At 45.5% G+C, this 25,596-nt stretch overlaps 1 protein-coding gene across 2 annotated transcripts in view; it reads right to left on the reverse strand.

Annotated features, from left to right (window-relative positions):
- The window catches only part of LOC111150501 (LIM domain containing preferred translocation partner in lipoma), a 647,570-nt gene that overhangs the window by 565,187 nt on the left and 56,787 nt on the right, over positions 1–25,596 (reverse strand). For both annotated transcript variants that reach the window (XM_022507994.1, XM_022507986.1), the window contains exon 2: positions 18,545–18,667. The gene's annotated coding sequence lies outside the window, so the exon portion shown is untranslated. The remainder of the gene's footprint in view (positions 1–18,544; positions 18,668–25,596) is intronic.

The raw sequence follows: 25,596 nt of genomic DNA on the forward strand, positions 1-25,596 counted from the left end.
CCTGGGGTGGCCGGAGATGGATGGCCCGGCAGTGGCAAGTCCGCCCCACGGAATAAGGTGGTAATCAAGAGGCCAGAAAAGACACAGGTCAAAGATCAAGACCAGATCAGTGGTTCTCCCAGGAACTTACTTAAAATAAGACTAAAGCTCAAGGCCCGACCCACAGACACTGTGACATCAGGTAAGAGCTGAGGGAGGGAGCTTGTTTTTGTTGTCGTGTGCATGCGTGCATGTGTGCGTGTGTGTTTGTGTGTGTGTTTAATTCCTCTGGAGATGTTGAGCGGTGGCCCTGCTTGCAAACCACTGACCTAGAAGATTCTAAATTCTTTGGCAGCTCCTAAGCTCTAGGAAAAGCTTCAAGGGTCTACGGCTTTACCAGAGACCTCTGACTGGGACGGACAGCATCATTTTATTTCTCATCTGGGGTTCAGTGTCCACCGAGATAAAATGGCTCAAATGACAAACCAATTTCGCTAGTCTACAGCAAATACATTTTGAAGTATTTTGCATATGTAAATATCAGTTTTTATCAACTTCCTTACATAATATATGAAACACTTCCTTAAGTTTTCAAAGGTATTGTCCTCCTAACAAAGGTACTCTAAAAGTCAGCCTTAACCCTTTTTTCCCCATCAAACTACTTGGCTTACTAGTATCTCGGGTGTGGGTTGTACTCAGAGAACCAAAGATCCCAGGGTAGGAGAAGTTTCCAGAGATCATCTGGACAGGCCTCTGACTTCAGGCAGCAAAGAGATCACTACCCCATTTCACAGGCAGGTCTGGTGAGGCACCCCCTCAAGACTCCGTACTCCACACTGACATGCCTCTCTGATTTCTGAAGGTCAGAGACCTTCCTGCCGGTCCTTCACGGCTGAATACAGGGCTTGTTCTGGTTCGTGTGGGTGACCGTGACAACCAGAGGCATCTCTCTAGGCCTCGGTTCACTAATCTCTAGCAAAGCAAGCTGAGGCCCCGTAAGCTCTCATCCGAGATGGTAAAATGAAAGAAGCGTGCGATACCAATCAATCGTTAACTCACTGAATGGATTAGTGACTCTGAACAAGACATTTAGTGCAAGAGGGAAAGAAGCCCCTATAATTAAACATCAGAACCTGAGCCTGGGATATGAGAAGGGGCAGAAGATGTTACCCCCAAGTGAGTGCACCAAATTGTAGGGTGTCTACTTCCCAGGGGCTTCTGAACATTACTGAAGCTCACAGTGACAAGGCCTTGGGGTCATCCTTTCCACTTAAAGGGCAGAAAAACAAACAGAGGCCTAGAAATATCTGTTCCAAAGCTCTCAAGGACCATGGATTTAATGCCAACAGGGGGAAAAAAAAAACCAAAAGTTGTGGAAATTGCCTTTTTCAGTAATCTCCTTTTAGAGATAAAGAAATGAGGAATAAAGACTCTTACTCAAGATAACAAAACAATTAAGAAGCAGATAGAATACCCAAGGACATTCTAACTCATTTCTCCACCTGAAAATCCTCACATCACATCACACTATTTTATGGTAACTGTCAAAAAAATAAAAGGAAAACTGACTATACAGTTCAACAGCTACAGCCACGAAACGTAAATCTTGGAGCACCTGGGGGGCTCAGTCAGTTAGGCAACCAACTAGATTTCAGTTGGGTCAAGATCTCAGGTCATGGGATCGATCCCCATGTCAGACTCCATGCTCAGCAAGGAGTCTGCTTGATATTCTCTCTCCCCCTCTGCCCCTCCTCTCTCTCTCTCTCTCTCTGTCTGTCTCTCTCAAATAAATAAATAAATAAAGAGAAAGAAATCTTTTTCTTTTCCTAACATACTAAGACTTCATTAGCAAAGGGCCACAGTAAGGGTAACACGACATACTTGCCATTATCTTTTTTTTTTTTTTTTTTAAGCAGGGCACAACCAAAAGTAAAGTTACTTTGATCTACAAAAAATGCGGAGAAGGAAACAAGGTTTGTTATTGGATTATTAAGTTAACTCTGCAGCCTTCATTGTATGGGTGGCATTATCATATAAGCTGGCTCTTAGGAGGAGGTGAAAGGCGGTAGGAGAGAAAAGTCAGTGGGATGAAATTCAAGTCTGCAAACATTTACTGAGCATCTTCTCCGTGGACGGCTCTGTGCCAGGACCCGTGGGGAACACAATTATGAGAAAACGCCAGCCCTGCCCACAAACTGTTGAAAATCACATGAGGCAGGATTATGCAAACAATCTACCCTGATTCAAGCCTTGAAGGATGAATGCAAAGAAGAAGAAAAACTGACACCAGACCAAGGATGAGACCCCTGGTCACTAGCACAGCCAGCCCAGGGGACCAGGTGTGACAGGGAATGAGGAAGGGCCATCACCTACCCCACCCCCCCATTGTGCTCCCTCAGAGACCCACAAATGCTCCAGGACCTCTGTCAGCCCGTGACCAAGCTACACGATGTGTGTTTCTCTTTGTGCCCTCCCTGCTGCGGGCCCATCTCCAGCTCTCATCATACAATTCGATGAACAGCAGTTAACCACACACTGCGCTGGAAGCCCTGGGCTGGGCATCCTGCGGATGGAAAGAAACACATCTGACATAGTCCGTGTCCTCAGGAGACTGACAAGCCGGTGAGGAAACCCAGGATCATCACCCACCCCTCATTCATTTAACTGATGTTTATTGAACATTTACTATAAGCCAGGTGCCGGGGGACACACGGAGTCTTCCGAAACGTGCAGGACACAGCTGATTTCACAGACCAGGGCGGAAGACAAGCACGTAACACCGAATAAGCCCCATGTGGTGATGTCAGGTCTAAAGTGCGCACCTGAAGCGGTGAGAGGAAGTGACTCGGAGGAGACGGGGTGGGTTATCAGAAAGGTACGGAATGGAGCACAACTAAGACAACTAGCAAGTATGATTCTGACTCAGATACAAGGTTGGAGGAAATAGGCATCCGATAGAAACACGAGCGATGCACCGTGAAAGGGCCCCTGGGACTCTTCTGAGCAAAGCCTGAGCTTGAGGGCCAGGAAGAATATCATCTCATCAGGCCAACCAGCCAATCAGACCTGTAGAAACTTCAAGGAGATCCCACAGGGCTAGGAGCAGAAGTAGGACTGACACCCAGAACTCCACAGGACGGGACGGTGCTTCTTCCCCAAGCCCACCCTGGTCCTCTGGGTCTGGCCACACCCAGCCATGCCGCCTTTCCATCCGAGGCCGTGGACTGAGCAGTGACCTCGGCAGGTGGCTCGTATCGTGGACAAAGGGTTCCCACCTCGGCAAAGTGGACTTTCCATCCTTGTTGTCTTGAGGGGGCATGTTTGTTTTTAAACGTTCCCAAATGAAAAGCCATCCGCTGCCTTCCTACCGCTCTGTATGAGAGCATGTGGACATGAATTCAGATTAGTGTCAGAATGAACATTCTAGGAACCTCCTTCTTCTGCAGTGGGGAAACTGAGGCCCGCTCACACCACGGGTCAGAGAGCATCTGGAAGAAAGGTGTAGCCTGTCTTACTAAATGCCCACAGCTTAGTGGTCCATAAGCTCATTCTCAAAGTCCACATTTTCTGTCACCTCCCAAGCGACAGGCCATCAGAGGGCAAGCATGCTGCCGGAAGGAGACATTAATTAACTGTATATTGCACAGACAGATCCTAAGAAATTGAGAAATAAAGAGAAAGAAATCATTTCAAAGTCTTCTCTCAAACTTCTCAAAGGTCCTTCTCAAGCCCCTACCCTCTGCCATGTCCCCTAAGGCCTTTTTTTTTTTTTAAGATTTTATTTATTTATTTGAGAGAGAGACAGTGAGAGAGAGCATGAGAGGAGAGAAGGTCAGAGGGAGAAGCAGACTCCCCGTGGAGCTGGAAGCCCAATGAGGGACTCGATCCCTGGATCCTGGGATCATGACCTGAGCTGAAGGCAGTTGCTTAACCAACTGAGCCACCCAGGTGCCCCCTGCAAGGCCTTTTTTGCTCTCTCATTCAACTGCCCCAGCTCCCACCATTCCATCAGCATCCAACAGCAAAGGTGGGAGAGGACTGCCAATTTCTTGTGAATCCTGAAGATTTCCTTTATGAGTCACGGAAAACTGAAATAACTCGGTGGGCTGGGGGGTGGGGGGAGGACTTGAGAAAAAAACAGTTTTAAATCAGTTCCCACTAATTTGTTCCTCTGTGTGGTAGAACTCCTGAGCACAGGAAAAATCAAGTTTCTAGAGCTGACGCAAAAACGGGAGTTTTTGTTCGGTTGTGTCAATTGTCAGTGTGGCATTTCTTATTAGGATTTTTCGTACTGTCATTTTTTTGTTAAATTAATTATAGTTTGATCAGTGTAGGAGCTATTTTGAATCCACGGGACTTTCCTAACCAGATTGTTTTGGCATTTTAAAGTCACTCACATTCAGGGCCTAAACAATATGGCAAGTATCTCCTTTTTTTCCTCTCCTTTTATACTCAAATTCTAAACAAAAGAACCATCTGTTCTCTCTCTAAAAACATCAGCCCTTGTTTTCATTTTTCCGTTAATAATAATGCCTCAAACCTATATCATGTCTTTCTGCAACTTGCTTATTAAAGCACTCTGTCAATAATGCCTCATTCATCTTCAACATCTCCCCCTATAAACTGGGGAGAAAGGGGAAATGCTTGCCAATTCTCCATTAAACGAGTGATTTTCGGCTATTTGACGACTCGTGCACAGGTGATGGCACAGTAGCCTCAGAAGGGACCTTGGGGCCATCATCTAACCCCGTTCTGGCTCTTCGATATGTAAAAGGGAGACCCGAAAGGAGAAGACACTGCCTGTTCTATTTGTGTACTTACTCTCAACCCCCCGACTGAAAGCAGTGAAGGTAATAACCATGTCTTGCACATTTTTGTATCTCTGGCAGCTGAGGTGTAAAAAGTGCTCATTCAAATATTTGTGGAGTAAATGAAAACGTTTGTGAATTCCACAGGTGGTTGTGGCAGAGCCGGGGTCAGAGTTCGGCAAGTCCATCCTCCTATTAAGTGTGTTATTCTTCCTAACACCATACAGATCTGAATGCAAGAAGAATCGAATAAAGAGCCACCAACTCGGGGTTGGGGGAGGGAGGGAATGAGAAACAGGCCTGCATCTAGGAGCTGGACAAATCCAGTAGGAATCACCAACTTTGGCCAGTGGCCACGGTCAAACGTCACCTATGTTAAGGGTGACTCTCTACCAGCCCTGCACTCAGTACATGCTCCTGGTACTTAGGGATTCGGTGGAGCCAGTCCTTCAACCTTACCCAACTGGAAGAAGCGATGTGTCTTAACACCAAAGTACAGCACGTCCCCATATACCCATGAGCCCAATAAGAGCATCTTCTACCCTGGGATTTGCCCTCATCACTCACTGTAACTCGAGCACCCAGAGTCCTGGGATCATGAAATCCACCAGCCCCGAGTTTTCCAACGAGCAGAGAGGTCACTGAAATAAAACCTTTTTTCCATGTGCCTCGCTGGAAATCAGCAACTCATTTGGCATGTTTTTCTTATTTTCGGACTGCCCTCTTCCCTACTGCTACTCTTTGAAGCTAAAGTAAAAATAAATTATTTCTGGAAAAGCAAGTTAAATGTGGGATTCTGTCATCAGATTGCTTCTACAGTAGCAGTTCTAACACAGTCAATAACTCCCTGAAGATTTTTCAGAAATCGTTTGTCCATGTAGACAAGAAAGCTGGAGGTCCGAGGAAAAAGGGATAAAACTTTTTTTTTTTTTTTTTTTTTTTTAAGTAACAGAAAAAAGAACTCCAAGCCGAAGAGAATTCAACTATATGACACCGTGGTCTCACATAAAAAGAATTAGTTTCAGAGAGGAACAAGAACCAAATTAGTCACAAAACACAAAGAAATCAACATAAATAAACCTTCAAACAATTCTGAGGATTTTTTTTTTTTTTTTTTTTGCAAGAGGGAGGCGTGGAGGTGTTGGTAGGGGAGAAGAGAGAGACACGGGGAGTAAGTCGAGAGACCCAAACCCTAACACGCGGTGTCTGACACGGGCACGGGGGCTGCCGCGGTGTTTGGGACTATCTAGCACGCCGTGGAGGGGCACACGGACGGCACGTACTTCCCAGCACACAGGTGCAGAGAGCCGCCCCTGCACAATCAGCAGGCAGAACAGGTTCAATTCATGCTACATCAACAGTCCCTTCCTCCCTCACCACCCTCTGCTCCTAGAGGCCTTCCGTGTCAAGGCTGTGCCCAGGGCCATTGATCATTCTTGCAGTCGCTACACACAATGTGAACCCTCTCTCCATAGGTTACTGACAAGCTTCCCTTTTCATACCTACAGACCTTCCTGCTCTCAGGCCATACACCATAAATCCAGGATCCTCACGTTTCACATTTAAAAGTGAAAGGGATGGGGCACCTGAGTGGTGCAGTCCCTTAAGCCTCCAATTGGAGATTTTGGCTCAGTTCATCTGGGTCATGAGATCGAGCCCCACATCCCGCCCCACGCTCAGCGTGGGGTCTGCTTGAGATTCTCTCTCGCCCTCCTTCTGCCCCTCCCAATTGTGCTCATGCACGCTCTTTCTCTCTCTCTCTATCAAATAAATAAATCTTTTCAATAAATAAATAAATAAATAGAAGTGAAAGGGTCCTACGTTTAACAACACGTAACAGACCCATAAAATGTTACTTAACTGGTCTTGATTTCCAATCTTAACTTTTTCAGAAGGTCATCTGTAAGTTATTCGTTGGGGAGGTCAGTGAACTAAGCGTCCCTCTGATGTCTGATCAGGTATCTGTGAGGTCTGCAAGAACACAGAAGGCCTGCATCTGGGCCCTTGCAGTCCTGACATTCTCCTCGTGCCAAAACCGTACCTCAAGAAAGAACCCTCCCTCCACAAAAAAAGAAAGAACCCCAAAGCATGCAGGTGCTCCATCCCATAAAAGCAGCCCACTGGCTGAGAGTAAGTAACCTCTGATAGTGATGACTCGTACTTCTCCAAATAAAAGTTTCTATCAAAGGATGCTGCTGCTTTGATATTCTACACACTCAATTAAAGTTGAATAATTTGGGGGAAGGCTCTTAACCACTCTGGACATCAGCTTCCTTTTTCTTTTTTTTTTTAAGATTTTATTTATTTATTTGACACAGAGAGACAGAGATCACAAGTAGACAGAGAGGCAGGCAGAGAGAGAGCGAGAAGCAGGCTCCCTGCTGAGCAGGGAGCCCAATGTGTGGCTCGATCCCAGGACCCTGAGATCATGACCTGAGCCAAAGGCAGAGCCTTAACCCACTCAGCCACCCAGGCGTCCCATCATCAGCTTCCTTTCCTACAAAATAAAGCAGTCAAATTCGGTACGCTTTAGCCTTCCTTCTTGCTCAGAAATTCTGTGCCTAATTATGAAGTTCCCACTGCCAAGCGGTCTGCCCTCTCCCTCCGAGTACCCCCTCTGCACCCCAGGCTCGCGCGCGCGCGCGCGCGCACACACACACACACACACACACACACACACAGGTATATACAAACTCACTCTTAAACAGTCCACAGCTTTGTCAGGCAAGCTATAAGCAGTTCCCACCCACATTCCCCACCGCTGCTTCTCTGCTTAAGACCTGACACCAAAAGGATCTTTAACTCAGGTTACAAGAGGGAAATGAGACATGAAGACATGGTTTACCTTGAGATGACATCTTCTGGGTTCCAGCAGTGTCTCCATCACCCCAGGCCCCAGAGGAAGCCATCTGCCAGAGTTCCAGCTGTTCAAGTCCAATCTCTACCTCTCACTCACTGAGACCTTGAATAAGTCATTTTACCTCTCCAGGCCTCAGTTTCCCTGAGTTTGCCAAAGTACCTAAGAATTGGGGCATCCTACTCTAGAGCTCTCCAGTGTCACTGGAAATCAAAGCAAACACCCACCAAACCCTCCATCTGGTATTGCTGTTGACCTACGAGCTCTCAGGTGAATGGAAGTGACTTTTTGCATGATCTTGCACAACAAATAATAATAGCACATCGACAGGGGCAAATACTTCTACTTTGTGCTTGTTTATTTGTTTATTTCCAGGCTAAAGAAGTTGCAGGAACCACCTGCCCACGGCTTGTGGAGATTCCACGATGCCCTATTTTAAAACAATGGTCCAGAAGTTCAGAAACTAAAAAAAAGTGAAAGTGGAAACCACACGGTAAAAATATGGATCCTAAAATATTGAGAAAATGATTTCGGAAAAAAATCATACCGCTTCCCTCTTTAAAACGCCTTTTTTGTTTAATAATAATAGTAATAATGACTGTATATAAAATAATAATCTAATTGAGCCCAGAAAATACTGATTTGCCTAGGATTCCTTTCAGCCGTGTGTTCAGCATGCACAGCAAGACCGTAATATTCATGTTTCTATTTGTTGCCCTCAACTGACATGGTTGGTCGTTTGTTTTGTTTTAAATAAAATGAGGAAGCAACAAATATATTAAATTCATCTGCAAAAAACCCATATTTGCATGCGGAAAACAAATAAGTGGGTGCCTGAATGGGTGATTAGGCATGCAATTGCCCATCTGCCCCAGCCTCCCTGCAGGTGCGCCTGCCGCGGCAGTAGAGTTAAAAAGGAGAGTCCTCTGCCAGGGAAACCAGGACCCTGCGCATCTGGACTGGTTCTGAGCTATGCGCCGCTGAGGTCCCAGCTCCCACCTCCTGCCCCTGAATCTTAAAGCTGAAAAGCAGAAAAGCTGAGAAGTCCTTTTGTTAGACTTCCATGGATTCTCTACATCACATTTTTTTTTTTTCCCTGAGAATCTTCAATAGGTATTAATTAACAAGCATTTGTTGTTGCAATGGTTTTTAGGAGCGATGGGTGAGCTCCTCTCCTATATGCTTCCGGTCGGGTACTCTACTCCAGCCACATCAGCCTCCTCATTTTTCTGGAGGGTACCAAGCAGGCTTTGGCCTCAGGGCCTTTGCAACTGCTTTTCCTCAACCTGAAACATTCTTCCTCCTCTGGGCCCCGACTTACTGCTTCACTCCATTCAGGTCCCCACTCATGGGGACCCTTATCAGGAAGAACTTCTCAGACTAGTGAACTTAAATCTGTGTCCTCCCCAACCCCTGTGGCCTTAACCTGTCTTATTTTTCTTCTGAATATAGATTACAACTGAAATATTATATATTTATGCATTAATATGTATATGGCCTGTCTCCATCAAATAGAAGGCTGGTTAGATGTTCACAGGACCTGGAGTAATGTGTAGGACACAGCAGATGCTCAACACTTGTTAAGTTAATGAGCCACCATTATTATTTGCAAACCACTGCCCTAGGCACCATAGGTCCTCTTAAGGAATAAGACAGGATTCATGCCCTTAAGAAGCTTCTATAATCTGGTAAAGAAGGAAAACTGGAAGTCCACTTACACAGCAGAGCTAAATGACACAAATATTCCACTGGATGTATAAACAAAGCACTCTGACCGTACAGAAAAAGCAAACCATTGACAGTAGGATAGGGAGGGTTGAGGAAGGCCAACAGAACAGAATTCTCTGGAAATACCTTGAAAAGCACAGATATCATCCTCAAAAAATACATTCCGTATAAAAAAGTACTAATACATCCTCAGTTAGCCTGCTTTCCTTCATCAATAATGCTAAGTGAGACAAAAGATTGCCCGAGATAAGTCAGCATTTATGTGTGCCAAGCCCATGGAGAAGGGAAGAATCACTTTCCTCCATAAAGCCTTCATTTCAAAATGGAATTATTTAAATGCACATAAAACGTGCCTTCAGAAAATTCCAGATTCTGGGGACAGGGAGGACCTTAATAGGCATCTTATTCCCTCTAGAAAGGACCCACCAGTCTCAGCCTCCACCTATATAACTAGAGTAGTGAAGTCAAAACCCCTCAAAATGTCACATCCCAGTGCTGGTCTACCCATAATACTAAGTCCTTCTTCATATGTCTTTCTGTTGCTCCCACCCCCTCCTTCCAGAACTCCTTCTGAAGTCACAAAGAGTGAGTCTGTGTCCCCTTCCATGGCAAAGTCCCACTCTACTCCCTCTTCCTCCATCCCCTTTTCTCTCTTCTCCACACTAACTACGTTCAGTTCCTTCTTTCATCCCTCAAAAGGCTCTGTTTCCAGTGTCATCAGCCATCCCAATCATCCCTCTTCCTTTCCCTCCTCCATCGCTCTCACTGTTCCAGGACCTATTTTTGTTTGGAACTGACCTAGAGTCCGAGCAATGTAGCACTCTGCTGAGAGCTAAGCATTTTGTCTGGAATCAGGGAGAGGGGCACTGAGGATCCAAAAGATTCCATGGGTTAACTCTGTGAGCCCTGATCCTGGCAAAGTCATCTAACTTTCTGACTTTGACCTTAATATGCCATATCTGACATAAATAAGAATTGTATGGACATGACAACACTTTCAAAGCAAAGAAGACAAAGAGGTGAAAGGCATCTCCTGACCCTGCCCTACCTCAAGGATATACAGATTTGGGGGGGGAGTCTTGTGCCTCCAATAAACCATGGCCCCTCTAGTCTTATTTATCCCAGCTTCTCAACTCCCACGGCCAGCCTGCATGAATACATGTGAGATTAGAGCATATATTTTTAACCATCTCTAAACCTGAGACTGGATTCTAGCCACTGCCAGCTGTGTGACCTTGGCTAAGACACTTCAAGTCACCAAATCAAAGCATCCCAGAAGGCAAAAGAGAAAGAGATCTCTAAATCATCTAGTCCAAAAACAGCCAAGAGACCTCTTTGTACGCCTCCACCATCCCTTCCCCAACCACAGCCCTGGCAAATATTGCCACATGATCATGGACTCTTTTCTACTCCATCAAGACGGAGCTTCAGAATCCTCAACACATCATCTCAAGGAGCCATAACCAATCCTCCCACATCGCCACATGAAATGACCCGCAAACCACTCATTCTTCAGAGGAGGAACACGGACACTTAAGAGACGGGCCATGACCTCCTCATGACTGTGTCAAGGGCAGAACCAGAACTACAGAGGCCCCTTCCCCACTCCCCTAAGTCACTTCTCCTCTTCCAACTCTGATACACTGTGAATACGCCTTGACATGGGGATAGGGAGCCTGCCACTGCACGGAGTTCTATAAGAAAGACAGAGAAAGGGTTTCCAAGTAGGGGACAGAAACTTCAGAGAAGGCTGGAGGAAGAGGTACATCTGAGCCAGACTGAAGAGGTCTACTATCTATAGGAACCAGTAGAGTGTCTCGGACTTTAGCAGAAGAAAATGCAAGATCATAGAGGCATTAACAAGAGTAGGTTCAGCACAAGCAATGGAAGGATGAGGGCTGCTGGGCTCTGACAAGGGCGACAGGCAGCTGGGCAGAGCAATAGCCATAATGGACGCCATGGTGGCCGTGGGGAGAGGAGCAAAGAAGGAGATGACAAGACAAGATTAGAAAAGCAAACCAGAGTCTGTGGTGTTCCCAAAGCTGGTGTGTGTGTTTTTTTTAATTGACTTAAAGGCCTTAAGACTCATAAATGGGAAAAGAAGATAAGGAAGGAGTGGGAGGAAAGGAAAGAATCTCTCTCCATTCTCAATGGGAAAAAAAAGCCTTGCTATAAAATGTATTACAGGAACACTTTCATTATGTAAAAGCCTATTTTGTTTTCATGTCATTCTTAGATTACATCATAGAGTGGCTGCAGCCGTCTCGTACCATATTATAAATAAATCACTAGCTTAATCATAGGACGAGCCAGGGCCTTAGATTTAAAAGGGAAATATTAGATCATTTTTAATAACTGATATAACTCAAGCCAGTCACCATTGAAGCGGGGTGAGGTGATGTCATCCTATAGAAGCCCGAAGAGGAAACCAAAGAGGGTCAGTGTGGGCAGGCCCAGAGAAGCTTCCATGTACAGAGGAAGAGGTAGCTGGTGGCAGCTGAGTGGAGCTCATCCTCTGGACCAGAAAACCTTGTCATGATGAGCAACACTTACTTTTCCAGCACTGGTACCCCCAAGGCCTTGCTCATGAAGTACAGGGTATGAGTATTTTGTTCTTAGAGCTACTATATTCCCAAATGCCAGAAAATATGAGCATATTATGATGTCTGTATTTATGTCTTGAGCAAAATTATAAATATAAAGGCTTTTTACCTATTCTGGAATGACACATGTAAATGCTGAGGGTCTAGTCCAAGCCAAGTGGACAGTGCAAAGGGGAGGCATTGGGAAAACGGCCTGACAGAGCGCAGAACTGAGGGTGATTCCCAACACTTAAAGACTGGTAAGGAGGGCACAGGCTAATGTTTCATGGGCACCTACTATGTGCTAAGTACCAGACTCCACAGGCCCTCTGTACCCACTAATCTGCTCTGTGAACACAAAAGAACCCAAAGAGCAGCTGCTCTTTGCACCTGTTTTTCAGACATGGGAACCACTTAAAAAAATGCCTAAGTGACTTCAGTAAGATCAGGCAGATACATGAAAGTCTCCCTTTTCCAAATTTTGCTCTACCTTGTTGCCTTCACCCAACAGAAACTATTTCCTGTTACGGACTTTCAGTAAGAAATTAAATAACGGACAAGCAACACTTTGAAAGCACTAATGATATAAAATATATATATAGAGAGAGAGAGTCAAAAAGGGCCATGGAGCAAGGGAGTAGTATTAACATTCTGGCCAGTGACAGTCTTATTAACCCAAGCAGGCTTTCTTTCTTTTGGTTGCAGGGCTACTAATGAGCTTGACCATAATTTTCAGTCTTCCATTTCCATAAATTTTTTAGGAATGTTAAGGAAAACTCTAAGGGAACCTGTCATCTTCTATGAAATGGACTGTTGGGCTTGGTTTTATAAAAGACAGTTTGGTTGGGGCAGGGGAGGGGGGTAGCAGGAAGATAGATTCTCTAGAAAAGAACTTTCTGCCAGACAGAAGGTACTGGCTGAGGTTTATGTCTGATCCTGTCAGTCCCACAGCGATGCTGTATATCGGCTCACTGTTCTTAATACAAATGTTATTCATACTGCAGAGACACACCGAGCCAAGTAACACTTATGTATGCAACTTTTCAAGACACAGTTTTACCCAACAGGAGATGCAGACCCTGAAATTTAACTAAAGGGACAACATGAAGGCTCAAGACTCCAAATTTCAACCTACTTTCCCCTAATCGGTTTCTGGGACAGAAAAGAGGCTATAAAGAGCATGCCGAAAACTGGTATGGACTGATTCTGAAGCAGAGGCGGTGTGGAAAGATGGAGAAGCAGCAGTGGAGCCAGAGTCAAAGGAGTCTCTGGGGAGCCCCCCAAAGGCTGCTGATGGCTCCGTGACCCCGGAAGGAGTCTGTCCCCTCTCTAGGTCTTGGTATCTCATGTGTAGACCAAGAGCTCCAGCAAGAACATCCGAGCACTTCTATCCGAGCAGCTCTAACTGCTCAGGAGGGTAAAAACCTAGAGGCATGGGAGTACAGCACTCTTTGAAAGTGAGTGTTCCTCCTCTGAGAAGCCATGCCAAGTTTGCATTCTGTGCAGTTATAGATCAATGCTTATATCTAGATTTTAAACAGCGTTCTATCCCAAAAGCCTTCAAGTTAGGTTGGTCCACAGCAGTGTGCTGAGTTTCTTCAGTGGCTCCGTGTAACTCCTGCTCCCACCTTCATATATGCCATGTAACCTAGGGCATCTGTGTAGACAGACGGTCCTTAAGATGGCTGTCTATAACTCCGTCTCCTGGTATTCATACCCTTGTGCAATCCCTCCCCTTGAGTGTGGGCTGGATTTCGTGCCTTGCTTTGAGCAATACAGTGAGGCAGAGAGAGAAGGTGTGCCACAACCAGGATGAGGTTACAGAAAGGCTGTGCCTTGTATCTGGGGGATTCTCTCTTACTCACTTGCACGGAGGGAAGGCAGCTGCCATCTTGTGAGCTGCCCTATGGCGGGGCCCTCATGGCAAAAAACTGAGGGCCACCTTTAGCCAACAGTCCGCAAGGATCTGAGGCCCTCAATCCAAAATCCTGAGAGGACATAAATCCTGCCAGAGCCTGGGGGGCGGGGGTGAGGGGGTCTTCCCCAGCTGAGCCTTCAGATGAGACTGCAGGCCGGCAGACACCTAGACTACAACCTCGGGAGAGACCCTGAGCCTCCCATCTAAGCTGCTCCCATGTCCCAAATCACAGACAGTGTGAGATTATAAACATTCCTTGTTTTGAGCAATAAGTTTAGGGTCTGTTATGCAGCAATGGATAATAAAGATAGCAGCCACAGAGGAGAGGCCTGGTCCCTACCAACTCCACCATTTTTCAGGCTTAGGAAGTAGACCATAAGACATTAGCTATTAGAAACTCTTGGGGAGAACCCTTGCCCCCCCTCCCCAGGCAGAGATGCTTCCCCACTTGGTGACACATACCCAGGCATGTTCTGGCCACACAGAGAGGACCCTGGAAATAAAATCAGTGTAGCCCAAGGTCAACATGACACTTTTGGCTGCAGGATGTTAACGGGAAAAAAACTGGAGACAGAACCACACCTGGAAGGTCAGAGACTCCTTACCCACCTAGCCATACCAAGGACTCATGGGGCTTCCCATGCATTAGGCATCAGACCCTTCCTAACACACAGGAATCCAAGGAAGAGAACCTGTGAATTCCTCTGACCTCCTAGCACCCTATGCAACACAGAACAGAGGCATCTCCGCTGAAATAGAAGAAATATAAGAATATGGAATTAGGAGGAAGGAAACAAAACAGAGAGAGAGAGTGAGAGAGCTCTACCTTTGACTTTCATGGATAGCAAACATTTCCTATAAGACATCCTTGGGTTACAGAACCGTCACAGAGCCCTAGGTGGCTGGATGGGCTCCTGCTCAGACCCAGCAAGTCTTTTTGTATTTTTGAAACAATAACATAAAAAGCAATGAAAGCTGGCTCAGCAGATGGTCACACATGCCCAGAAACCACCTGACCAAGTGATTATAGGGAGTCAAGACATTCACCTCTGGCGGAAGTGACCATCGCTTTGCTTCCGGCACAGACTAATACCTGATCCTTCTAAGGACCAAAGAGGAAATATTAAAAATGAAAGCCCTTGGCTACCGTCAACAATTATACAGTAGTATCAAGAGAGGAAAATAATTTCCTTCCTGACTCCCATTGAGCCGGTGACGCCTAGAGCAGAAGGTGTGATTATCTAATCAAACAGAGCAAGAGCGGAACAGCTAGACTGTAACTTCTAAGGGATTTCTCAAGCATGGAGACTTCTTCAGTCTCCCAATTCTAGCTCCTTCCACCTCCTGCTACCTAGAGCAAAATCAAATATGAAAAGTACTAACAGCACACAATTTCATTTCAATGTCAACCACAACCATTACACAAGGTTCCAGATCTAGCCCTTTTCAAAGATTGAGGACAAATTAGTGCCCATCAGTCCTCAAGATGATGGGGCTGCAGGACTGGGAGGAAAAACATACACTGAGTTTATACCATGTAGCTGGCATGGTCCTGGGGACTATATATTACACTGTCTTATTCTTCTTTATATTCGAGGTGACTCATTAAACCAAAGAAGACAACAACCGTAATAATCTATCAAGTATGGACCGCACTTCACAGTCTGCAAGACAGGTTGGCCTCTACCGACCCATCTGCTCTAAGCAAACATGAGAGGCGAGCAGTGCAATGATTATCACTCCTAACTCCTAGATCAGGGAAGGCAGGGGCACGTTGTTTTTCTGGGGTGTACATCTAATAACGGAAGGCCTCTGATACCCCATCCCACAAACTCACAGCCTTGTTAGGCACTCACAGATTTCTTAAGCCATACTAGCCCCCAAAGACTCATTTGTTTCCATCTCAGAGAGACATGAAGGTGGCCTCATCTGTGCTAGATTTCCTAAAACTCTCCAAAGAGAATGGCCAGTGTCTGGTGGAATGCCCTTGGAAGATTCACTTACTACATTTAGATTCATTCCTTCTATCCATGGAAATGCACTGTGTACATATTATGTGCTAAAGATCCCACTAGACTCAAGATACACTTACAAATGAGAGATGCTACCCCTCTTCTGATCAGGTTTTGTATTCTTTTCTTTTTAAAGGTTTTATTTATTTATTTGACAGAGAGAGAGAAAGAGAGATCACAAGGAGGCAGAGAGGCAGGCAGAAACAGAGAGGGAAGCGGGCTCCCTGCTGAGCAGAGAGCCTGATGCGGGACTCAAGTCCAGGACCCTGAGACCATGACCTAAGCCGAAGGCAAAGGCTTAACTTCCTGAACCACCCAGGTACCTCCCAGGTTTTACATTCTTAAAGGCCATCCTCATGTATACTCTGCCTCCTGCCCTCTCCAGTGGAGTCTCATTCCCATAATAATTCCTGGTGAGACGTCATTTCCAGTCTTTACAGCATTCTTGTATAGACAGTCCAGCTGGCTAACGTTCCTCTCTGAGGATGAAGAAAGGACTAAAATCTGACACCTTAGGAAGGTAGGAAAAAAGTTCACGGTCACCCAAACAACGCTAGGCCTCTCACCACCTCCTAGCAACACCCAGATATTCTTTGAGGGACCAATCTTCTATGCCATGTAGCTGCCATGAAATTTGGGGGGGCTGTCTTCAGACTTAATTCCAGAGGAGAGACCAATGCACAGGCGAGTTAGCACAGTCCCATCCTCTCGGCCTCAGTGACTGTGTGGGGAATGCACAGCAACCCAAGGCCATGGGGACATGGCAAACAAGGCTCTTTCCCCGCAGTGGGAAGAGGAAGCCTAGAGCCCGGATGGAGTAGGCAGCTATCTCATGACCACAGGGTGAAACTTCCAAGGTTGAAGTCAACACAGAGAAGGCAGAGCAAGGAGCAAAAACAAAGAGACAGAGCCGAGTCCTATTCAAACTAGGCCTGAAGCCCACCTCACCTCTGGACTTGCCAGCTTCTAGCAGGATCCCCCATCCACCGAGTTCTAGAGGACACTCTAGTTCATGCAGTCCAAAGCTCCATTGGCATTTTAGTGTTTTGGTTTTTTTTTGAAGATTTTATTTATTTATTTGACAGAGAGAGAGAGATCACAAGTAGGCAGAGAGGCAGGCAGAGAGAGAGAGGAAGGGAAGCAGGCTCCCTGCTGAGCAGAGAGCCCGATGTGGGGCTCAATCCCAGGACTCTGAGATCATGACCTGAGCCGAAGGCAGCAGCTTAACCCACTAAGCCACCCAGGCACCCCCTGCATTGTCATTTTAGGAGACATAAACCACTGCTGGCTCACAATTAGCTTCAGACAATGAAAACTTCTAAGTGTCTTCCAGCTTCCCCCTGCTTAGGTGTTCTATCCCATTCTGTCATCATACACTGCGTGTTTGTTTTTAATCCAAGTTAAAGTCTTCATATTAATCATAATTTCACTTTAAACACTGAAAAAACTCGGGAAGTAGAGCAGGTAACAAAGATGCACATTTGATTCCTAAAGTGTGTGCTGAGGGCAAAACATCCAAGACCTTGTGTGAATTTGAACAAGCTAAGGTATTCAAGAGCCGAAGCAGTGGTTGCCAGCCTTTTATCTGATGCAGATCGATTGGCACACAGAAGATCAGTTGTTCTTTTAAGATACATTGATGAAGAGAAGGTGACAAAATGTAACTGTAAACTGTCACACTTTTAAATGAAGTTAGGTTTTATCACTCACTACAGTACCTGCTCTGTTCTGGAAAACTATGCCCTAAACTCCGGCAAGGTATATTATGTACTCAGTATACAGCCAGTGCTTGGGGTATACAGGGACTGGCCCTCAGGTGGGAGACCTCCGATCTCAAACTCTAAATGGAAGCTTTTCCCAGAACTGTCCCGTTGTTTTCCTCAGATCTCTGCCCAGCCAAGGGAGGCCCACACCACTATCCTTTTCACTGCACCTATTTTCTAGAACATGATGTTCTAGTCTACCAGCTGAACGCAGAAGTACTTCAAAACACAAGGGAAAGCTTCCCTTACCTGTTCACCATTCCCCTTTCTGAGTGTGGAACGGAATCCCAGCGGAACTCTAGCAGGCCCTTTAAGACAACGGCTCACACTCTCTGCCTAAGCAAATCTAGCCTCCCCTGCTACCTCGAAGGATTTTTGTGAAAACAAAATGAGATTGCAGAAGAAGCAGCACCTCGAACGGGGGATAAACAAGAATCATTCAGTAATACAACTTTTCTTTCCTTGTGAACGCCCATACCACTATTCACTGACATTTTCATTTCCGTCTTTCAATTTCAAGAATGCGTCCCTCCCTGCCAAAGGAGAAAGAAGGAAGCAACACAATTACCGGCAATCCAAACTCATCACTACTCCCAATTTTCTTCCAATTTCTCTTCATGCCTCCTTCCAAGAGCTGAGACCTGCCTCTGCTCTGCCACACATTTTATTAGCACTGTTCTACTTTGTCCATGATCAGTGAAATCAACTCAAGATGAAAAGAAAGAAGACCGTGGTTCTTCCCTAACCCTTATTCCACCCAGCTACTAGTGCCCCCACATTCCATGGATACCGTGGATTTTTAAAATCATTAAACATACGCATCATTTATAAAATCATAAATTGTAATATAATTATAATTATAAAAGAAAAGAGTCTTCTCTTCTTCATAAAACTCACCAACTGAAGAAAAATTGCTTCCCTCTGAGGATGACGCCCAGGAGAACAACGAGAAAAGGCCTCAAATGAGAACCAGGTGACTGGCTTGTCTTCAGCTGTATTTCTGTACCTCAAGGTCTCCACCTGCGGAAAATGGGAGATGAGGGCTGCTTACAAATCTTTAGGATCTTGGGTGCCTGGGTGGCTCAGTCAGTGGAGGGGCCAACTCTTGATTTCAGGGCTCAGGTCATGATCTCAGAGCCCTCAGATCGAGCCCCCCGAGTGGGCTCTGTGCTCATCGTGGAGTCGGCTTCAGGTTTCTTGCTCTCTCTCCCTCTGCCCCTCCCCACCCCCTCTCTAAAAGTAAATAAATAAATCTTAAAAAAAAAAAAAAAAAAAAAACACACACACACAACAAATCTCTAGGATCTTGCCAGCTTTAGAACTTTCCAGCTTTAAGAACTCACTGACTAGGCCAAACCAAGAATGATGCCAGGCTTGAAGCCTACAAATTTGGAGGCTTCCCTCTACACCTGCTAAGCCCCCAGTCAGCTCCTGGCACTTCTGTTGCACCAATTTGTCACAGAATCACTGAAAGAAGATTGCAGGCCCCCCAGTTCTCCTGAGAAAAAGACTTCATCCTCCTCACTGAGAGGAAAGAGACCAATAGTTAGATTTTCACACTCCAACCAAGAAAAAATTAATAGCAAAATCTGAACAAAAAATAAACATAGAGCAATATATATATATATGAGTTTGGAGACAAATTTCCGACTATGGGATTGAGTGACCCCCCCCTCCCCCAAAGCTTAGTTTCTTTGTCTACGAAAAGGACAGCCCGTGAGCAGCAGAGAGCTGGATGATCCTGATGCTTTCAGATAGTCCTCCTCACAGGTTTTATTTCATTAAGACCTATTACTATTTTGCTAAGGATGATGCAGTACATATTCCAACTGACGAGTATTCCGAGGCAGCGGCTGTTACAACATGTGTGCTTTGTACAGGCAGGAGGAACCCACATACCGGAAAAACCACTACTCCCATTTTCATTGTTGTCATTTTAAACATTATTCAACCAACCATGAAATTGACTTGTGTATATTATCTCATTCAATCCTCAAACACTCAGATCCACTCAAAGTTGGGAGGAACCTTAAAAATGGCCCGCCTCAACTGCTCCAACTGACAGGAGGAGAAGCTGGGGCCAGAGGAGGGAGGTGGCCACTCCAGGAGCCACAGTTAGTGGCAGATGGTCCCAGGCCATCTGGTCCAGGGCTGTCAGGATAGCCTGATGGCAAAAAGAAATTAAGTCAGGAAGATGGCACATAATCAAGATGAACTTGCAAAGCAATGAGACCTAGTGGTCTTTAAGGACATGAGAATTCTCAATGCCATTCTACTGACATGAGAAACGCATCGTTTCACGCTTGCTGAGGAATGAAGTACACAGAGGCAAACAACAGACCGTGGACGGTACAGTCTAGACATCACTCCCCCACAAGTCCCAGGGAACTTAAGTTTCTCCTTGTGGAGGGAGATCGAAATCAGAATGGTTTCTCCAACAGCAGTAGAGGGCATCAGGCTTGGCTAGATCTCTAAACTGGAAGGTGAGGCTCTCCACCTTGGCCCTTGGGCAACCTCTCACACATACACAGAGGACAGTGGTCTCCTCTTCCATCATCAGCTTCTCTCTTAATAATTTTTTTTCTTCTTTTCCATAAAGCGAACAAGGAGCTTTGCTAAAGAACCACTGTGAAATGATTGAAGTTCCCATGCAAACAAACCATTAGCAGAGTTCAAATGCAATTTAAATTACTAGTTGTTAAAGTGCTCCTCAATTTCGTGGTAAGTTTCCAAGGAGAATTACATGCTATATACTATTTAATTGGTTGTTTTCTATTTTTTAACATCCATTTATTCCCCCCCCCCCCGGTATTTCAGAAGTGTCTATAAAAGCATCCCTTTAAAAAATTATACATTGTTGAATACATTAAATCTAAAGATTGAAAAGTATTAGAGAAACAGCTGCAGGATTACACAGCTCCCCAGAAACTGATGGTTCTGACACCACAAAACATGCAGAATTTTAAAATCTTAGGAGTAACCTCGGAATGCCCTCAGCTCTTTCCAGGTGAAGATACTGAGGTCCTGACAGAAATGGAAGGGCTGGGCTCAAAGTCCCCTGCCTGGTCAGTGACAGACTCAGGATGACGGCCGTGACTCCTAAATCCGGCCCTGTGCTGCCTCTTCTCACCGAATTTGGAGGAGATGATGAATGAATGAATTTTATTTTCCACCTGTAATTTTTTCCATTTTTTTAACTTAATTTCAATTAGCCAACATAGAGTCTATCATTAGTTTCATACATAGTGTTCAGTAATTTATCGGTTCTGTATAATACCCAGTGCTCATCATGTCACGTGCCCTCCTTAATGCCCATTCCCCAGTTATGCCACCCCACACTCACCACTCCTCCAGCAACCTTGTTTGTTTCCACCTATAATTTTTTAAAAGGAAACATGAAGTCCTCTTCAAATACACTCCTGACCTCAAAACCAGAGATGTGCAATGACAAATCTCTCCGCGAACAGGAGAGCAGGAACAGGCTGAAGAATGAGTAGTCAAAGGAGCTTAAAATGAGCAAATTCTTGGCAGGAACAGGAAAGATACTCTTCCAGGGTAATTAAACAAGTTCTGGGACATCCACACGGCCAATTTCTTCTGCTCTATCTGGTCCAGAACCAGGGACCTCTCCCGCAGGGAGAGGATAAAGGACCCACAAAGCAAAGGCAGGCACCGTCACGTCTGGAAAGGAAAGGTATTTTAGAGGCCACCATGAGTACAGGATGCAGGTGAGTGCTTGGATACAGGATTTGTGTAGATTACTCAACCTCCCTGAGCTCAAGTCTCCCCGTCTGCAAAACAGACCTACTACCACCTACCCATCGGGGTCTAAGTAATCATGCCCTGGGATTCCAACTCCAGCGGGCACAGCACAGAGCCCACAAGCAGCAGTCCTTAATGATCAGTCCCTTGTCTTCGAAGGCTTCCAGAATTTCTCAAAGCTATGATTCTGTGGCTTTAATTTATGTGGACTGTAACTGAGTGTCATAAGCTATATATGTCCCCTAAGCGTGCTGTATGAAAATTCACTTGTCATTGAAAACATAAAATAAAACATGTGTGTGCAAACTTACATATCCAAGCATTTTCCTTCAAAAGCAAACATTTTGGAACTGCTATTTTAAAATGGCCTTCAGTAAGACCTAAAATACAGAGAACAAACTGATAGTTGTCAGCAGGCAGGGGGTGGCGAATGGGCAACAATGGGCAAAAGGGAATAGAAGTATAGAAGTATAGGGAATGGGTAGGTCACAGAATAAAAGGCATAGCATAAGGAATATCGTTAATGATATTGTAACAGAGGGATATGTTGACAGATGGCAGCTATACTTCTGGTGAGCCTAGCGTAACACATAAAGATATCGAATCACTGCATTATACACCAGAAACTAATGTAACATTATGTGTAGATGGTACCCAAAAAAAGAAAAAAAAAATTAGTGAAAAAAATGGCCTTCAAATCCAACTCATGAATTAAACAGGAATAAAAATCCCAATTTAATGCCCAAAACCTCATTCATAACTTCCATCAATCCTGTAAGAACAATTTCCCAATTGTCCACTAAAGAAACTGAGGGTTACAGAGGTCAGGCAACTGCCCAAGGTTTTGGGGCTGACAAATGGTAAAGCCAAGACTTGAACCCAAGTCCTCAAAATCAAGCTCGATGACCCAGGTTTTATTATTTGCAGTTACAACTCTAATATGGACAGCTATTCTGCTAGAGGCAGACATAGACTAAAAAAATTCTCCCCTTGTTTTTACATCTTAAGGAGCTCTGGGATTTAAAAAAAAAAAAAAAAAGCCTGGACTTTTTTTTATTTTTTTAAGATTTTATTTATTTATTTGACAGAGATCACAAGCGGGCAGAGAGGCAAGCAAAGGAGGGAGTGGTTGGGGGGAGCAGGCTCCCAGCCAAGCAGAGAGCCCATGCAGGGCTCAATCCCAGGACCCTGAAATCATGACCTGGGCCAAAGGCAGAGGCTTAACTCACTGAGCCACCTAGGCGCCCCAAAAGCCTGAACTTCCAAACTAAAAAATGTTCACATTCCAAGCAGAATCTTCCCTAATTTTTACCTTACTCTATGTTCTTAAGTGAAACAAAAAGCTCCGAGGCCTGGCACTTGGCAGACATCTGCTGGGTGTGTGGGAAGCAGGCCTGAGAAAGGGGAGCAGTGGGCTGCTATCAGGCCAATTCAACAGAATTCCAATGGCTGGGCTCATGATCAAACGAACCGCGGTAACCCTAGCATGAGCTTCTCAACATCCCCTCCGGCACAGCTGCTAGTTGACATGATGTCACGTGCCCTGCCTTCACAGGTGCTCAAAAGAGACATTTGCTAGCACCTCCTGTCCTTAATAAGGCACAGTGTATGGACTTAGCAGGTGTAGGTGCTGAGTCAGACTTGGCCTTGAGGTCTCAAAGAGCTCGTAGGCTCACCAGGGTCACACTCAAATATAAAAGACAGAATGAAAAGTGTGCAAAGCACACATACATACACTGCCGTTCTGAGGGTCTGGAAGAGCTGTGCAGATGCTGACCTCTGAACCGAGCCTGAACACCCAAGAGGATTTCCATGAGTGAGGAGGAGGAAAAGAGGCCCAGGGAACACGATGTGCTAAGGGCCATAAGGAGTCCAGGGTGTTCTTATGGAAAGTGACTAATCTGGTGAGGCCAGTGGCAGAGCCCATGGAGGGATGCAGTGGGAGATGAGGCTGGAAAGGAATGTTGCGGCCAAGACATGAATGACCTTGTGTGCCAGGCTAAAACACTTGGATCTTGAGACTCATGGGTACTACATTTTGGGAAATGATTCAAGATAAAGTTAAACGACAGAGTTACCCCTTTAAGAACTGTATTTCCCCTTCCATGGTCAGTTTCTAAGCACAGCGAGGGTGAGGGGTGCCTAAAGGACAGCTTCCTCCTCCAAAGGCACGCCTTCCCCATGGCCCCGCCCACAGAGAAGTCAGAGGAGGTGACCCTCAGAGGTGCCCCAAACCTACACCTCCATTGATCTCCTCTAATCTGGAACTCCTGTCCGTGAAAGACCCAGAGAGGAAACCAAGTGTCACATTCCAAGCAGGATTTCCACTCTGCCTTCAGCGAAATGCCAGCACTACCCAACTTGATGAATCAGAACACAGGCTGCTCACAGGCTCCAGCTTCTGTCCTGTTACCAAGTGAGAGCCAGAGGCCCATCCAGCACATTCTATGTGTGCCCAAAGCTCCCTATCACAGCGCTCCGGTCCAGGCCTGGCACCATGTGACCGGGGCTTCCAACTAGTAATGAGCCTGACGTCACCAGTTAGGTCATATGGAATCTTTCCCTTAAAGGAGCCTTTGTGGAAGGTCCCATTTGTTAAAGGCACAGGCTAGATGTTTTTCCCTCCCAGCCTTTAAAGGAGCTCCCAGTCTAGAAGGAGAGACAAGATACAAAGTAGGATATGGTGCACAACCACAGAAGAACCACAGATAATGTGTGATAAATCCTCACAATGCTGTGACTTCCTATGACTGTTTATACCCATTTGACAGATGAGGAGCCTCAGGCTCAAGCAGATTAACTGACCTGATGGCTCACATGTCTATCAGTGTCATGGCCAAGATCTGAAAGAAGATGCCATGCTCATAAGCACCAGAGCTATACTGTATTGCCCCACAGCCCACTGTGGTGTGAGTTAGCAGAAGAGAGAACACAGAGATCCTTCCTACGTGGGGCAGTGTGCAGGGTGCAGAGTGGATGGTGATCAGAAGGCGGCTTCTGTGCAGAAGCGCACAGAAGGAACAGAAGTTCTCTGGATGAAGATGGGAGAGGTCACCTTAGGCTAAGGGAACAGCATGAGCCAAAGCATGAAGGTGAGAAAAAGCAGGTATGTCTGGAAAATGGCAGGAAACATGGCTGTCTTAGGGATGAGGGAGCCAAAGCCTTGAGGAAGCTCAGAGTGGACAGGCATTGCTGTCCGGCTATGATGAGCTGGGTACTGGGGCAGGAGTTTTTACTCCTCATTGGCGAAATCAGTTAATTTACAGTCAGGGACACACAGCTGAATATATGAGGAAAATAATAAATGCTTCAAAACAGAACTATGGCACAGTTTCGGCCCCACTTGGGACTCTGTGCTTCAGAGCTAAGGCGATGCACTAACCTTCCAGGACCTGGGACAGAGTCAGGAATAATGACCTCTAGGTCTCTTCCAACTGATGTACACAGGAACACTGGACCAGAACTTCTATACCTCTTTGGAATATTCCGACCCTCGTGAGAAAAGTCCCTACAGCTCATTAAGTGAATTCCAGGCCCCAGCTGGAGCACAAGTACCCTGGCTGATGAACGGAGCACAGAGAACAGGACCAGAGTCCTAGAATCAAAAAACCCTACGCCTGATTCTTGGATTCTCCATGAATTATCTATGGAACCCTGAGCAAGTGACTTCCTCCTAATCAAGTTACAAATTTCTTCATTTGTAAAATGGACACAATCATACTTACAGAGCCAGGTTCTTGTGAGAATTAACAATTAATGTGTGAGATTAAATATAAGGATATGTGTTTCTACATGCAGCCTGACAGGTTGAGAATAGGTACTCCCCCCTCAAAACCACCATGATGACAGGGGTGGTATAAAAACGGAGCAATCCTCCTGGTGAAATGTCTAAATCTGGAATTGTCAACAATTTTCCCCCTGTTGAAAATTGATCTGTATTCCCCAGGCAAGTCATTACATCTTTTTGTGCCAAATTGTTTTCATCTTTTAAATGACCCAGTAATCCCACTTTGGGCAATATACATAAGGGAATAATCCAAAAGGAAAAAAGAAGGCAATTTGTTCGGAGATGTTATTCATAGTGCTATTTCTAGCTCTTTACATATCCCTCTATTATAGCGCTTATCTCACTGTGCTGTAATTATCCACTCCCCTTCCGTACGCCTCCAAATTATCTTTGAATCAAT

The sequence above is a fragment of the Enhydra lutris genome, unplaced genomic scaffold (assembly GCF_002288905.1).
Source record: "Enhydra lutris kenyoni isolate GAN:26980312 unplaced genomic scaffold, ASM228890v2 scaffoldscaffold2, whole genome shotgun sequence".
Taxonomy (NCBI): Eukaryota; Metazoa; Chordata; class Mammalia; order Carnivora; family Mustelidae; genus Enhydra; species Enhydra lutris.